This window comes from Pleurodeles waltl, chromosome 9 (assembly GCF_031143425.1).
Source record: "Pleurodeles waltl isolate 20211129_DDA chromosome 9, aPleWal1.hap1.20221129, whole genome shotgun sequence".
Classification (NCBI taxonomy): domain Eukaryota; kingdom Metazoa; phylum Chordata; class Amphibia; order Caudata; family Salamandridae; genus Pleurodeles; species Pleurodeles waltl.
In genome coordinates, this window is record NC_090448.1 from 7,707,287 (window position 1) to 7,722,186 (window position 14,900).

Here is a 14,900-nt window from a genome sequence, read left to right on the forward strand (position 1 = left end):
ATCTGCAGCACACTGTGTCAAGATCCCACCACGAGTGTACAGATATCGCCATGAGTGCGGAGTGTCAGTGTGGAATCTCTGCACGACACACTGTCTGCAGCGCACTGTGTGGAGATCCCACCACGAGTGCAGAGATATCACCACAAGTGCAGAATGTGAGTGTTGAATCTCTGCACAACGCACAGTCTGCAGCACACTGTGTCAAGATCCTACCACGAGTGCAGAGATATCACCACAAGTGTGGAGTGTCAGTGTGGAATCTCTGCTCGGGGCACTATCTGCAACGCACTGTGTGGAGATCCTACCAAGAGTGCAGTGATACAGGCATGAGTGTGGATACTCTGCACTCGTAACTTTACTACACATAAGACCCTTTGGAAATCGGTCCCTGAGTTCCTTTTGTTGTCAGTAAAGTAAAATAAAGGCAGTTTCTGAAGACCTTGCACATGATCCAGGTGCGGCCCACCTGCTTTAAGAGAGATGAAAGGGGTTAAAATTCAAAGAGCGGAATGGACTGATGTGGCCATAGGAGACTGAATGGATTCCATTCTCACCTCATCTCATGAGGACGAGAAACCTCAGAGTCCCGGCTGTAAGCAATCAAAGCCTTGGATATGCATTACACCAATACCCTCCTAAAACAATACTTAATCATTGTAAGTAAGGGGTGTGCGAAATTTGCGTGATTTGCTTTTGCATGATTATGCAATGTTAGTGCAAAATTATGTTCAGTAACTAGTAAATACACAACTATTGGTATAAGGAATCGTTGAACCTAAATCACCAGCTGTTCATGTCGCCATGTTCCCTCATGGTTGCAGTCATTTTTAGGGTTGAGCCAGCGTAGCATGCGGTTGTGCGACGCTGTAGTAGTTAGAAAAGGACTCGGAGCCCCGCCCATGTCACGTCAGTGTCTTTCATTGGCTCGTGGGCTTGCCTTTTAAAATGTGCTTGCTTTCATTAGTGGAAAGCATGCATACGCCATGCCTTTTCCGGTGTTTAGTCCTCCTTGCGCGCAGCGACCAAGTACTGAAAACATACAAGGCTCGCGGATCTCGGTCTGGTTTGTGGACTACTTTTTGCCTTTTTTCGCAGCGTGATCTCGCTTGTTTAGCAGCTCGATTGCACTCGTGTTTTCATTTAATGAGGCAAGAAAAGTCCGGTTGGGAGTTTACAACCGCTAATAGCTCTAACTGGGAGAAATGCGAGACCCGTTGCATTGCAAATGCTTGTTTTTCCTACTGCGAATTGCAAACAAAATTGTGAAGTTGCGTACTGACATAAGTTCAGGAATTTCATGTAAGATGCATAACACAAAATCAATGACATTAAGCGAATTACGCCAGTGTGGTTTAAATGGGGGCCAGGCAGGGCCGGCATTAGTGCAGTGTGAGCGGCTGCACGGGGCGCTGAGCTGGAGGGGGGGGCACTTACCTGGGGAGGAGGTGGGGGGCAGGGTGCTGGGATGGAAAGCGCCTGCTGCAGAGTTCTTTGTGTGTCCAGCTCACAGGCTGCCTTAAAAATGTTAAGATATTTCCTGTGATCAGTGCTCCTGCTAGAGAGAGAGATCTTTGTCTGGGGTCAGTTTTGACGCCATAAAGTAGCGCAGAGGGTTAATGTACCTGCTGCAAAGAACACATCAGTGGATTCGTGCCAAACTTCACCAGCGCTTTAAAACCAATGAAATGTATGTGCGAGGGGGGCTATGGAGAGACGAGCGGCACTTTTGCCCAGTGGCAGTGTCGGAATCCGAGGAGGGGATGGGGTGGTGTGATGCCAACAAATTGTTGCACAGGGCGACACCAGTGCTGAAGCCGGCCCTGGAGCAGGTCAGTATTAATTCAATATTCTGGTCTGAAACACGCAGATTGTGTAAAAGAGACTCCTGTCGCTGAATTACAGCTGAGGCCCGTACGAGCTGGAACACAACGCAAAGCTTTCCTTCTGGCGCACAGGGCTGTGCCTTTCAGTGGGCCCCTCTGCGTCTAAGATGGACCTGGGATGCTCCAACCGGAGTGTGTGTGCCTTTCAGTGGGCCCCTCTGCGTCTAAGATGGACCTGGGATGCTCCAACCGGGGTGTGTGTGCCTTTCAATGTGCCCCTCCGTCTAAGATGGACCTGGTGTGCCTTTCAGTGGGCCCCTCTGCGTCTAAGATGGACCTGGGATGCTCCAACCAGAGGGGGTGTGCCTTTCAATTTGCCCCTCTGCGTCTAAGATGGGCCTGGGATGCTCCAACCAGAGGGGGTGTGCCTTTCAATGGGCCCCTCTGCCTCTAAGATGGGCCTGGGATGCTCCAACCTGAGGGGGTGTGCCTTTCAATGGGCCCCTCTGCCTCTAAGATGGGCCTGGGATGCTCCAACCAGAGTGGGTGTGCCTTTCAATGGGCCCCTCTGCGTCTAAGATGGACCTGGGATGCTCCAACCAGAGGGGGTGTGCCTTTCAATGATCCCCTCTGCGTCTAAGACGGGCCTGGGATGCTCCAAACAGAGGGGGTGTGCCTTTCAATGATCCCCTCTGCGTCTAAGATGGGCCTGGGATGCTCCAACCGGGGGGGGGGGGGGTGCCTTTCAATGAGCCCCTCTGCGTCTAAGATGGACCTGGGATGCTCCAACCAGAGTGGGTGTGCCTTTCAATGAACCCCTCTGCGTCTAAGATGGGCCTGGGATGTCCCAACCAGAGGGGGTGTGCCTTTCAGTTTGCCCCTCTGCGTCTAAGATGGGCCTGGGATGCTCCAACCAGAGTGGGTGTGCCTTTCAATGGGCCCCTCTGCGTCTAAGATGGGCCTGGGATGCTCCAACCAGAGGGGGGTGCCTTTCAATGATCCCCTCTGCGTCTCAGATGGGCCTGGGATGCTCCAAACAGAGGGGGTGTGCCTTTCAATGGGCCCCTCTGCGTCTAAGATGGGCCTGGGATGCTCCAACCAGAGGGGGGGGAGGGGGGCTTTCAATGGGCCCCTCTGCGTCTAAGATGGACCTGGGATGCTCCAACCAGAGGGGGTGTGCCTTTCAATGATCCCCTCTGCGTCTAAGATGGGCCTGGGATGCTCCAACCGGGGGGGGGGGGAGGGGGGTGCCTTTCAATGAGCCCCTCTGCGTCTAAGATGGACCTGGGATGCTACAACCAGAGGCGGAGTGCCTTTCAATGAGTCCCTCTGCTTCTAAGATGGGCCTGGGATGCTCCAACCAGAGTGGGTGTGACTTTCAATCAGCCCCTCTGCGTCTAAGATGGGCCTGGTGTGCCTTTCAATGGGCCCCTCTGCCTCTAAGATGGGCCTGGGATGCTCCAACCAGAGGGGGTGTGCCTTTCAATGAGCCCCTCTGCGTTTAAGATGGGCCTGGGATGCTCCAACCTGAGGGGCTGTGCCTTTTTCAATGGGCCCCTCTGCCTCTAAGATGGAGATGGGCCTGGGATGCTCCAACCTGAGGGGGTGTGCCTTTCAATGGGCCCCTCTGCGTCTAAGATGGGCCTGGGATGCTCCAACCAGAGTGGGTGTGCCTTTCAATGGGCCCCTCTGCGTCTAAGATGGGCCTAGGATGCTCCAACCAGAGTGGGTGTGCCTTTCAATGGGCCCCTCTCCGTCTAAGATGGGCCTGGGATGCTCCAACCAGAGGGGGTGTGCCTTTCAATGAGCCCCTCTGCGTCTAAGATGGGCCTGGGATGCTCCAACCAGAGTGGGTGTGCCTTTCAATGAGCCCCTCTGCGTCTAAGATGGGCATGGGATGCTCCTACCAGAGCCTTGCACAATGAGGCTTTAAACGCAGGTCCAAGAGAACTAGACTGGAAAAAACACGTCAGACTGGCTATGCTTAGTATCCCGGTATAGTGGCCTCATAGCGCCGTGACATTGTGACTTCGTAGCGCTACACAGAACATGGATTAATGTATCTGAGGGTAATCATTGGAGGTAGATGAGATTCACACCCCTCATGCCAGCCACGCAGACATTTCGGTAGCAGGCACATTAATCCACTGAGCTATGTTACAAATTTAGGAAGTCAGAAATACATTGCAATTAAAGGCGCGGTTGTGAATTGTAACATTTATCAAAACCTAAAAAGCAGATATTTTGAAAGTATCTTAAGGATTGTGTGTTTTTATTTGTAACTGGTCTTCTTTCCCAGGTTCCAGAGAGGGCGGGCGATGTGGTACGCCTGCAATGTTCACTGTTAAAGACATACCTGACGGAGAAGCTATTGTGCACACTTGATTTATTGTCATTTGTTGTGAATTACACACCACCATCTAAATTCTCATTTGTCAGTGCTGTCTGTGTGCACCTGTGTGTACATGTCCTGTGTGTGGGTGTGTAGCGCTGGCATGTTCTCTCTGATTTCTATAGCGCCGCCTGTCTGTAGGTGCCCTACAGGAAGGAGGCACATGTTGGCTGTGTCAGTGCTTGTTTCATTTCTTCCTGGGGCGTTCCTGCCCCGGAGGCGGCGTCGTGACTCACTCCCGAGACCCAACCTGGTGAGTCAGTGCCCTGGAGAGCTGGGGAGCTGCACACCCCGGCTCCCCTTGCAGGTTTCACTGACAGCAAGTGGCCGGTGGCTCCTTACATGTTTAGGTCGAGTGTGCAAGCGCTCTGACGTGTTGTAATCTATCTGTAGGCTTTTAACGGCGCCCACCGCCTGCCCATCACTATCACCCATTCGTGGATTTGTCTTTCAAAAATCCGTTATCATCGGTAAATGCCTTACGTTTGCCCCTCCTTGGGGCGGTTTTGTTACCGCCTTGGGCACCCACCCGGTTACATGGATAACTGCACCTTTGCTGATACCTTTGACTCCCAGTGAACTTCTTTTTCCCTTTTGTGTCTCTCCTTTGCGCTCATGGCGGCCATGGCGCTTTGAATCGGCTCGCTTGTCTGAACTGTTTTACTTTTCATTTTCAACTTATGTGGCAAGAAATGTCCAGTTAGCAATTTACAACACTCAAAGCTCTAACTCAGCAAACACGAGACCTAGGGTGACCACCCGTCCGTAAATTTCACAGACTGTCCGTAATTTCGCCCTGCTGTCCGTTGTCCGTGATGAAAGCTTTAACGGACGGTATTTGTCCGTAATTTTAGCCTTTCGCCTAAAGGGCAACTGAGGCAGGGCGAAATTAGGGGCAGATCAGTCTCCCCAGCTGGACTGGAAGGCAGGGGGTCTCCTGTGCTCTGAGGGAGGGAGGGGCAGACAGATAAGAAAAGGCCTTCTTGCCAGGGGGTCTCCTTCCCTAAACACATGCAAATGTGGGCAACTGGTAAATCTGCAAATACAAAGGGGCTTGAAAACCTGCATTGAATTTACTAAAAGGAGCCACTTGAAGTTTTCTGGTGGCAAAGATATTTCTTTCAGAGAGGTATTGTAATGGTGTTACAAGGTGATCTGTGGAGTGTGTGGTATTAATGGAGTGGTATAACATTTTTTTAGCACTAGGTAGAAACTGTATATTATTCAAATCTGTATTTGAGAAGCGCTTTTTTTTTAATTTAACCGAAATGTATTTGCGCACTTTGTAGCAGCCTTTATTATGGTGTAATTGTATTTTTTACAATTCTTTCAGGTACCTCAGTACCTCATAGTACTAACAAACATTGGCAAAGCCAGTAGGTCTCATCTACGAAAGAGTTATTGGCTTTGCAAATGTGTTTTAGCCATTAGCCATGTTATACACCAGAGAAGCTGCTGTTCAGCATGGCTTAAAGCTAGTGGCATAGTGGTGTGGAGTGGAGTAGCATAGGAGCAGTGGCGTAGAGCCCAGTGGTGCAAAGTACAGTGCAGTTGTTTAGAGTGCGTTAGCGTAGAGTGCAGTGGTTTAGAGTGCAGTGGCATGGAGTGGCATGGGACAGAGTAGAGTGGCATAGAGTGCAGTGGAGTAGAGTGGCATACAATAGAGTGGCAGAGAGAGCAGTAGTGTAGAGTGATGCAGTGGCATAGATTGCAGAGTAGACTTACGTTGCAGGGAGTGCAGTGGTGTAGTGTAGAGTGGTGCAGAGTAGGGCAAAGTGCTGTAGAGTGGAGTGATGCAGAGTAGAGTGGCATAGAGTGCAGTGGCACAGAATGCAGTAGTACATAGTACATTGGTGTATAGTACGGTGGTGGAGAGTGCAACACTGCAGAGTAGAGTGTCAGTGCAGTGATGTTTTGTGGAGTAGAGTGGCACAAAGCAGTGGCGTAGAGTACAGTGGTACAGAGTAGAGGGCAGTGGCGTGCAGTTGTTTAGAGTGCATTGGCGCAGAGTGCAGTGGCATAGAGTGGCATGGGGTAGAGTTACATAGAGTGCAGTGGAGTAGAGTGGCATACAATAGAGTAGCAGAGAGTGCAGTAATGCAGAGTGGTGCAGTGTCATAGAGTGCAGAGTAGACTCATGTGGCATAGAGTGTAGTGGTGTAGAGTGGTGCAGAGCGGAGTATTGTAGAGAGGTGTAGAGTAGAGTATAGTGCCTAGAGTGCAGTGGCATAGAGTAGAGTGGTGTAGAGTGCAGAGTTTCAGAGTAGAGTGTCAGTGCAGTAGTGTAAAGTGGTACAGAGAACAGTGGCATAGAGTACAGTGGTGCAGATTAAAGGGCAGTGCAGTTGTTTAGAGTACACTGGTGTAGAGTGCAGTTGCATAGAGTGGCATTGGGCAGAGTAGAGTGGCATAGAATGCAGTGGAATAGAGTATATTGGTGCAAAATGCAGTAGTACAGAGCAGAGTGGTGTAGAGTATAGTGGCGGCCAGAGCAGTGTTGCAGAGTGTCAGCTTGCAGTGGTGTAGAGTGCATTGAACTAGAGTGCAGTGGTCAGAGTGGTATAGAGTACAGTGGCGTAGAATAGATTGTTTCAGAGTATAGTGCAGTAGCATAGAGTGGAGAGGTGCAGGGTAGAGTGCAGTGGCATAGAATGCAGTGACGTAAAGTAGATTATTTCACAGTAGAGTGAGGTGGCTTAGAGTGGAGAAGTGCAGGTTAGAGTGGAGTTGCATAAAGTGGCATAGAGTGTGATAGCATAGAGTAAAGTAGTGTAGAGTGCCGTGGCATAGAGTGCAGAGGCGTAGAGTAGATTAGAATGATGTACAGTGTATTGATGAAGAATGCAGGGGCATAGAGTTGAGTGTTACAGAGTAAAGTGCATTAGCATAGAGTGTATTAGCTTAGAGTGCAGTGGCGTACAGTGCAGCGTTGCAGAGTGGCAGAGAGTGGAGTTGTGTGGATTAGATTGGTGTTGCCTAGACTGGAGTGGTATGGCGTGCAGACGAGCAGAGCGCAGTGGTGTAGAGAGGCGTAAAGTGCAGTGGCATAGAGTAGAGTGGTACAGAGTAGAGTAGAGAGGCATAGTGTGAAGTAGCATAGAGAGCAGTGGCATAATGTGGAGTGGTTCCGAATGGAGAAGAGTGCAGTGGCATGGAGTGGAGTAAAGTAGAGTGATACAGACTAGGGTGCAGTGGCGTGTAGTGGTGCAGAGCAGAGTGGAGTGCAGTATGGATGGTGTGCTAACACACTGCCATTACAGACAACACATTTTTGATTGAAATGACCATTACATTTGCACAGATATACAGTTTTTCAAATCAAACTATACTGTGCACAGACGATGATGTGTGGAAATTGCATCACCTAATGCAATGATTTGTTTTAATCATGTAAAGGTATTTGTTTCCAGCACAGTTCAGAATTAACAAAAATGTGCTTGATTTGTACTTCGAATTCTGATATATTCTGAAGTCTATTTAAATGTTGTCATGTGATAGAAAAAACTCTTTCCTAACCCCAGTATCCAGCAAGATTGTTTCATAAATCCTCTCACTTTGAAGTCAGAGAAAGGAAAGTAAACACTAAGTTCCCACCTAAGACAGAGCCTGACATTTGACTTTGTTCTTTGAATGCACAGCAAATATGATAAGATAAGAACAAGATTTACAGGCCTGTTTACAGAAAGGGGGCACTCAGCAGGATACTGTAAATAAGGTTTTGGCAAGGGAAGGGAGGAATTCAAGCTGCATAGCCTAAAACAAATAAAGCCAGCAAATTGAAAGCAACAAATTGTGAGTTACAAACCACAAGGCCAATGGCAAGCAACGGGCAGAATGCATTCACAAGGAAGTACTATGAATTTACTTAAAGTGACAGCTGTGGGATACTTTGTGGGGAAAGTCCAGTATTTTAGTCCATATCTTGCAGAGGTTTGGATACATCAATCACCCAGGCAGTACGACAAGAAGACCTGGAGTGGTTTCCATGTTGCATGATAGGTCTGTACACCCATTCCATCAGTTTGCCACCATTTCCTATGGTACAGAGTTTCTGGCACACCTCTTGTAGGGTTAGTGCTAGGTAGCAGACATGAAATAGGGCATTAAATGATTATTTAAGGTGGTTGTAAGTAAGGAGTTGACCGGGGTGAAGATGGTAGACTGCCACAAGGGTTTGGAAATTTAGTAGCTCACTGTTCAGAAACAAAGTCCCCAATTTTAAGACACCTGCAACATGCCACTGATGGAGTTGCTCTGAGCACAGCCATCCTGTGCGAGTGGGAAGGCTTAGCAAAGGTAGTGCAGGAGCATAGGGTTTCTTCGTGTCAGTGAGTTTACAGGTTCTGGCAAGGCAAGAGAAAACCATGCATGATAACCCCGGATGGTGATCCATAGAATGGTCAGTAGGAAACGATGAGCAGTGCATTAAGCCTTCCTTAAAAGTCTTTACTGGTAAACCCCATCTCATGCAGGGAGGTGGGCAGAAAGCCAGTGAGCCACCCATTGGACATCTGCAGCTGAATAAAAGCATTCTAAGTCCAGAAGATCTAATCCACCCGCAGTCACAGTTAGCTTTAGAGTGGAAAGAGCTACCAATGGCGCCGCAGCGACCAAATCAGATGTGTGGCCTGCCTGAAGAAGGAATGAAGGACGAGCAGGGGAAGGTTTGCAAAATAATACTATCATTGGGGTAGCACCCCATCTTCGCTAGTGCCACGTGGCCTCTACAGAAAGCAGAAGAGAAGACCACAAAGCAAACTGGGCTTGGAGGGACCGTTCGCTCTGCCGAGATTTTCATCCTGGAAATCAGTGTAAGAATGGTAGATATTAATCATTAGGTATCGAAAGGTAACTGGTTCCCAGTTCAATCTGAGATCTAATTGTGTATGAAGGTGTAAACAGAGCCATATGTTAAAGAAACACTAATTAAATTTTAAAATTTGTAAATTTTGTTTGTGCAATTTACATCCCAAATATTTTGAAGATTGTATGTTTACTTGACACTTAGGGATAATCCAGATCTCTAGTTTGGCTTTTGCTCAATTTCAAAACCATATAAAGACATGGACTAAATGAGCAATTGCCTTGCACAACCTTGCAAGGGGTCTGGCCCCTGCTCACCCTTCACAAGCACTAACAGCGAACCATTGCACCAGAAGAGTTTGCCAAGGTGGATGGGTGTTGATTGTTCAACCACTTGACAGTGCCCCTTCTGTTTCTCTCCTGTGTGCAGACAACTCCCCAGGTACCCAATACCTTCAAATAGTCTTGGTGGACCCATCTTGTCTGATTTTAGGAATTGTCCCACCTTGTTCATCTCTTCTTTATTTATCTAGTTGTTAGCAACAACCCTTTGAATTACTTGCTGTGGATCTCCCATTTGATCTCGATTTCATCCTACTCTTTTATTATCTTTGATTGGTAGTCCGGGCTCCCATTTCTGAGATAAATGTAGAGTCCCAAACATACACTCTAGTGCAGTTAGACTACAGACTAGTTATGGGTACATCACATCCTGTCATTAGGTGTGAGACTGTCACCCACACCATCTGCCCTGCCTCTTTAAAAAAAATTAGGTTGAAAGTCCATGGGCGGTTGGGGTAAGCCAGATGTTTTTGTTCAATTTGTTTAAACTAGCATAATGTTAATTACCTTAATGTTTCCCAAACTGTTTGCCAGGGGTTTTGAAATGTTCAGAAACATAATCAAAATGTTGCTGTTACTTTCTCTTCAGGAAAGATCGGGTAGATTTGGGTAGGGATGATGGCCTTGCCGTGAAGGGCATTAATTTACTACTGAACAAGGACGTAATGTGACACCTGAATGTAGCACACCAGGAGGCAATCACAAAAGGTCCACAGTGAATTAATAGTGCTATGTTAAAAAAGAGTAAATAAATGCACTGACAACATAGTGAGGCATGGCCTCTCTTGCGTATGTCTGTAAAACTGATGTTTGTTCTTGAATTTTTGTCCTGAATTTTGACCCTTTGTCCTGAATTTTTGTCCTGAATTTTGACCCTTTGTCCTGAATTTTTTACAGTCCTGTCCAGAATTTGCCTCAGTGCCAGGTGGTCACCCTAGACCCATTGCATTGCAAAGGCCTTTTAAATATGTTGCTATGTTCAAGCCCTCACAGGGAACCTGATGTCTGCACGTGACCTGAGGGAGGGTGTTTATGTCCCCCTGAATTATTTAAGAAGAGGAAGGCATGATTAAACCATGCACCTTGTGGCCTTTCTGACCTCTCCCCTCTCACAAGGTCATGAGTCAATGAATTAACCAATCGGATTGTTCCTTCGGACAGGGGGTCGAAGGCTGTGACCTTCTGCTTCCATGTCAGAGGGTACCTGGTGACCTCAGCTGCCTGTTCTCTAGGTTTTCAACATTTTGTTCCAAATGTTGTGACTCAGACAGGGAACCCTTTGGTGTGCACAGCCTCAACAAAGGATTTCTTTGTCACGTCAGGTCATGGTGGGTGCATGTTAGTGCTTGTGCAACCATCGCCGGCTAGAAAATACTGGGAGAACAGGAGATGCACAACAGTAGCGGATTCCACATCAGAATAACAACCTCAAGAATATCATATTACCCAATGGCGGTCACCACTGAGGAGTCATAGTTAGGTCAATGTTTTCACGGTGTTAGAAATGGGGTCTTTGGTTGGCAGTCAGGTTACCCCTGTCCAAGCAAAGACCCTCACTCTAGTCCGGGTAAAGGAGAATCACCCTCAGTTAACTCCGCTCACCCCCTTGGTAGCTTGGCACGAGCAGGCAGGCTTCACTTCAGAAGCAATGTGTAAAGTATTTGTACCAACACACACAGTAACTCAATGAAAACACTACAAGATGACATAACACAGGTTTAGAAAAATAGGTAATATTTATCTAAACAAAACAAGACCAAAACAACAAAAATCCAACATACATAAGTCAAGGTATGAAATTTCGAAAGACTAAGGCCCTCATTCCGACTTCGGCGGTCTTGCAAAAAGACCACCGAAGCCGTGGGCACCGCAATACCGCCAGTGCTGGCGGTATTGGTGGCTCCCTATTTTGACCTTTCCGCTAGGCCAGCGTATGGAAACAGCTCATAATAGAGCCGGCGGCAATGTTGATGTGCAGCGGGTGCAGCAGCACCGGTTGCGCATTTCACTGCCCGAAATTCGGGCAGAGAAATGCACGATGGGGCTGTGCCTGGGGGCCCCTGCACTGCTCATGACAAGTACATGGGCAGTGGAGGAGCCCCCAGGGGCATCAGAGTCCTCCTTACTACCAGCCTTTCAATGGTGGTGTTTACCGCCATGGACAGGCTGGCGGTTGGGGACTCATAATCCCCAGGGCAGTGCTGCCCTGGGGTTTATCACCGCCTGGCAGAAGCCTGGTGGTGTAGTGGCAGGGCCGCCAGTATGGCCGTGGCTAATGCGCTACAGTCATAATACACTGGCCGAACACTGCCAGCCTGTTGGCGGTGTTACCGCCAGTGTTCCCCCGACCGCCAGGGACGTAATGACCCTCTAAGAGCCTTAGGCCCTCATTACAACCCTGGCGGTCAGTGATAAAGTGACCGTAATACTGCAAACAGGCTGGCGGTAACTACCGCCAAATTATGGCAATGGCGGAAAGATCTTTTCCGGGGCGGTACCAACAACATCAAAAGCCTGGTGGAAACTGAGGTCAGAAGGGAAAGGACTCACCTTTGGAGACACAGGGAACAACCACAACGCCATGGAGCCCGAGCTGCAAATCTTTCCTATGATATTTTACTTCCTGCTCCAACATGAACACCAACGACGGCGAAGATGACCACGGTGAGTACAGCCGCCTAGCACACAGGGGAGGAAGGGAGGAAAAAGAGAGTGACACACACACGCAGCACTCCCACCCCCAACACCAAACACACAATCAGATGCAGTAAGAAAACATATTGACCAGTACCCCTCAGTAATAATGCAAGACAACACGAATAGCTGAGAGTGTAATAAGATAAATACAGTAAAAATACTAACATTCAATCTAAAACAATACACATATGTACAGTTAAAGGGACACTGCCCAGTCCTCAGTGTGCGTGGGCCACAGGGCCACATGACAAAATTCAAGGCCCCACTTGTCTCCTGCACCAACACAGAGAGAACACTGCAGGGGCATCAGTTGGAAAAGAGGCAGCCACTTCAGGGGGACGGAGAACAGGGGGCACCTCAGCCGGCAGATGGAAGAAATCCACTGGTTCTGGAGGGGGCAACATGCCCTGTGCTTGGTCCTGGGAAGTCCAAGGCCACAGTCTCTTGAATGGTTGACTTGCCCACTGGTTCTGGAAGTGGCATCGTGCCCTGTGCTCTTGATCCTAGGGAATCTGGGGTGAGTGGGTGTCATACCCACTGGTTCTGGAGGGGGCATCGTGCCCTGTGCTTCTGATCCTGTGGAGGATGGGGTGAGTGGGTGTCATACCCACTGGTTCTGGAGGGGACAACATGCCCTGTGCTTCTGATCCTGGGGAGTGTAAGGTCACAGTCTCTCAGGTGGGTGCCATACTCACAGGATTTGCAGGGGGCAGGCCGCACAACAGCCCATGGAGGCAGGTCTACAGACCATCCACTGGCGGTGATGGCTGCTCAGTGGTGGTAGTGCTGCTGCTGGTGGCGGTTGTGGGGGGAAGCTCCTGCCCATCCCCTGCAGCCTCGGACAGCTGCCCACAGCTGGTGGTGGTGCTGCTGCTGCTGGTGGCGGTTGTAGGGTGAGGCTCCTGCCCATCCCCTGCAGCCTTGGACGGCTGCACAGCCATGGTTGTTGCTGGGGGCTCCAACTGAGTCCCAGCACCAGGCCCCTTGTCCTTCCTGCCTGCTGGTGCAGGCCCCTTGCCCTTCCTGGCAGCAGATGGGGATTGCTCCTTGCTCTTCTTTGCAGCACTTGGGGCAGGCTCCTTGCCCTTCCTGGCAGCAGCTGGGGATGGCACCTTGCCCTACAGGGCAGCACTTGGGGCAGGCTCCTTGCCCTTCCCGGCAGCAGCTGGGGATGGCACCTTGCCCTTCAGGGCAGCAATTGGGACAGGCCCCTTGCCCTTCCTGGCAGCAGTAGGGGGTGGCACCTTGTCCTTCAGGGCAGCAGCTGGAAATGGCTCCTTGCCATTCCGGGCAGCACTTGGGGCAGGCACCCTTTCCTTGATGCTGCCTGGTGCCCTGGATCCTTTACCACCACAAGTGGGTGTGGACACTACTGGGCCCGTGGAATGGGTGGCTGAGGTGCTTGCCTGGGTGTTAGCCACCCTGGCCAGACGCGAAGGACAGGGGGGAGGGGTAGGGAAGAGGTCAATGGTGGAGAGGAAAAGCTGCTTAGGGGCATTGGGATGGGAAGAGGGAGACGGTTTAGGAGTGGAGGAAGAGGGAGTGGTTGTGGGAGGTATCTGTCTGCTGTGTTTGGGTGCAGGTGCATGGGCTGAATACTGTTGTTAGGTGGATGGCTGTTCGGTGTCTGGTTGCTTGCTTTTATGTATCTTGGGAGGGGGGTGACAGCCACAGTGGGAGAGGACACAGGGGACATGTGCATGGCTGTTGTAGTGGTGTCTGCAAGTGAGGTGTGTGTTCTGCTAGGTGTGGTGGTGATGCTGGTAGTGGATGTTGGTGTAGTGCATGAAGATGTGAGTGTAGATGCAACAGGGAGGGAGGTGGAGGAGGAAGAGGAGGAGGGGGACACAGTGGAGGCAATGGATGTTGGTATGTCTGCATCTGGATGGTGTTTGTGTGAGTGCCTGTGGGATGAAGTGTGGCGCTTGTGTTTGCCTGTGCCACTCTTGTGTGTTGTCCTGTGTGCATGCTCGTCTGCCTGTGTGCTTGGGATAGGTTGAGGGGAATGGGATTGGGAAGAGGAAGTTGGAGGGTGGAAACAGGGACAATGGCTGCCATCAGAGAGGAGGCCAGAGCCTGGATTGATCTTTGTTGGGCCGTCAAGCCAGTGTGAATGCCCTCCAGAAATGCATTAGTATGTTGCATTTGGGCTGCCAGCCCCTGGATGGCATTCACAATGGTTGACTGCTCAACAGAGATGGATCTCAGGAGGTCAATAGCCTCCTCACTAATCGCAGCAGGGCTTACTGGGGCAGGGCCAGAGGTGCTTGGGGCGTAGGAGATGCCTACCCTCGAGGGTGAGCGGGCACGGGCAACTCGATGAGGGGCTGCTGAGAGGGTGGTGCTGGTACGGGGGTGGAAGTTGTAGCTGGGGTGGTCACAGAAGTGTCCACCACCACCAGGGAGCTTCCATCGGAGGAGGTATCTGTGTCTGAACTGTCCCTTCTAGGAGGGCGAGTCTACCCTCGCCCTCCATCCCACTGGTGCCCTCAGCGTGGGTCGACTCTACATCCTGGGTCCAGTGGGATGCAGCTCCCTCCGTTGCCAGTGCCTCTGCTCCTCCACCAGATGATACTAATGCACATAAGGAAAGGATGACAAAACAAAAGGGGAGGGGGGGACAAAGGATACACTTGGTCAATGGCTACACCAACTCCACAGTTGGTGTACATACCACCCTCACACACAGGGAACGGCCTACGCTCTATGTAATTCACTACCAGTCACAATGCTAGCCACCAAGGCATGAGGAGGGACACATACCGGCAATTGCAGCATACCTGGGACCCACACAGCCTTGCCCAGTGGAGGATGCCTATATGCTGGGTAAGAGGAATAGCACA

At 50.1% G+C, this 14,900-nt stretch overlaps 1 long non-coding RNA gene across 1 annotated transcript in view; it reads left to right on the plus strand.

Annotated features, from left to right (window-relative positions):
- The first annotated feature begins 1,003 nt into the window (after positions 1–1,003).
- LOC138258567 (uncharacterized) overlaps positions 1,004–14,900 on the plus strand; it is a 279,642-nt gene continuing 265,745 nt past the window's right edge. The window contains exon 1 of the long non-coding RNA XR_011198420.1: positions 1,004–1,063. This is a non-coding gene — a long non-coding RNA (uncharacterized lncRNA). The remainder of the gene's footprint in view (positions 1,064–14,900) is intronic.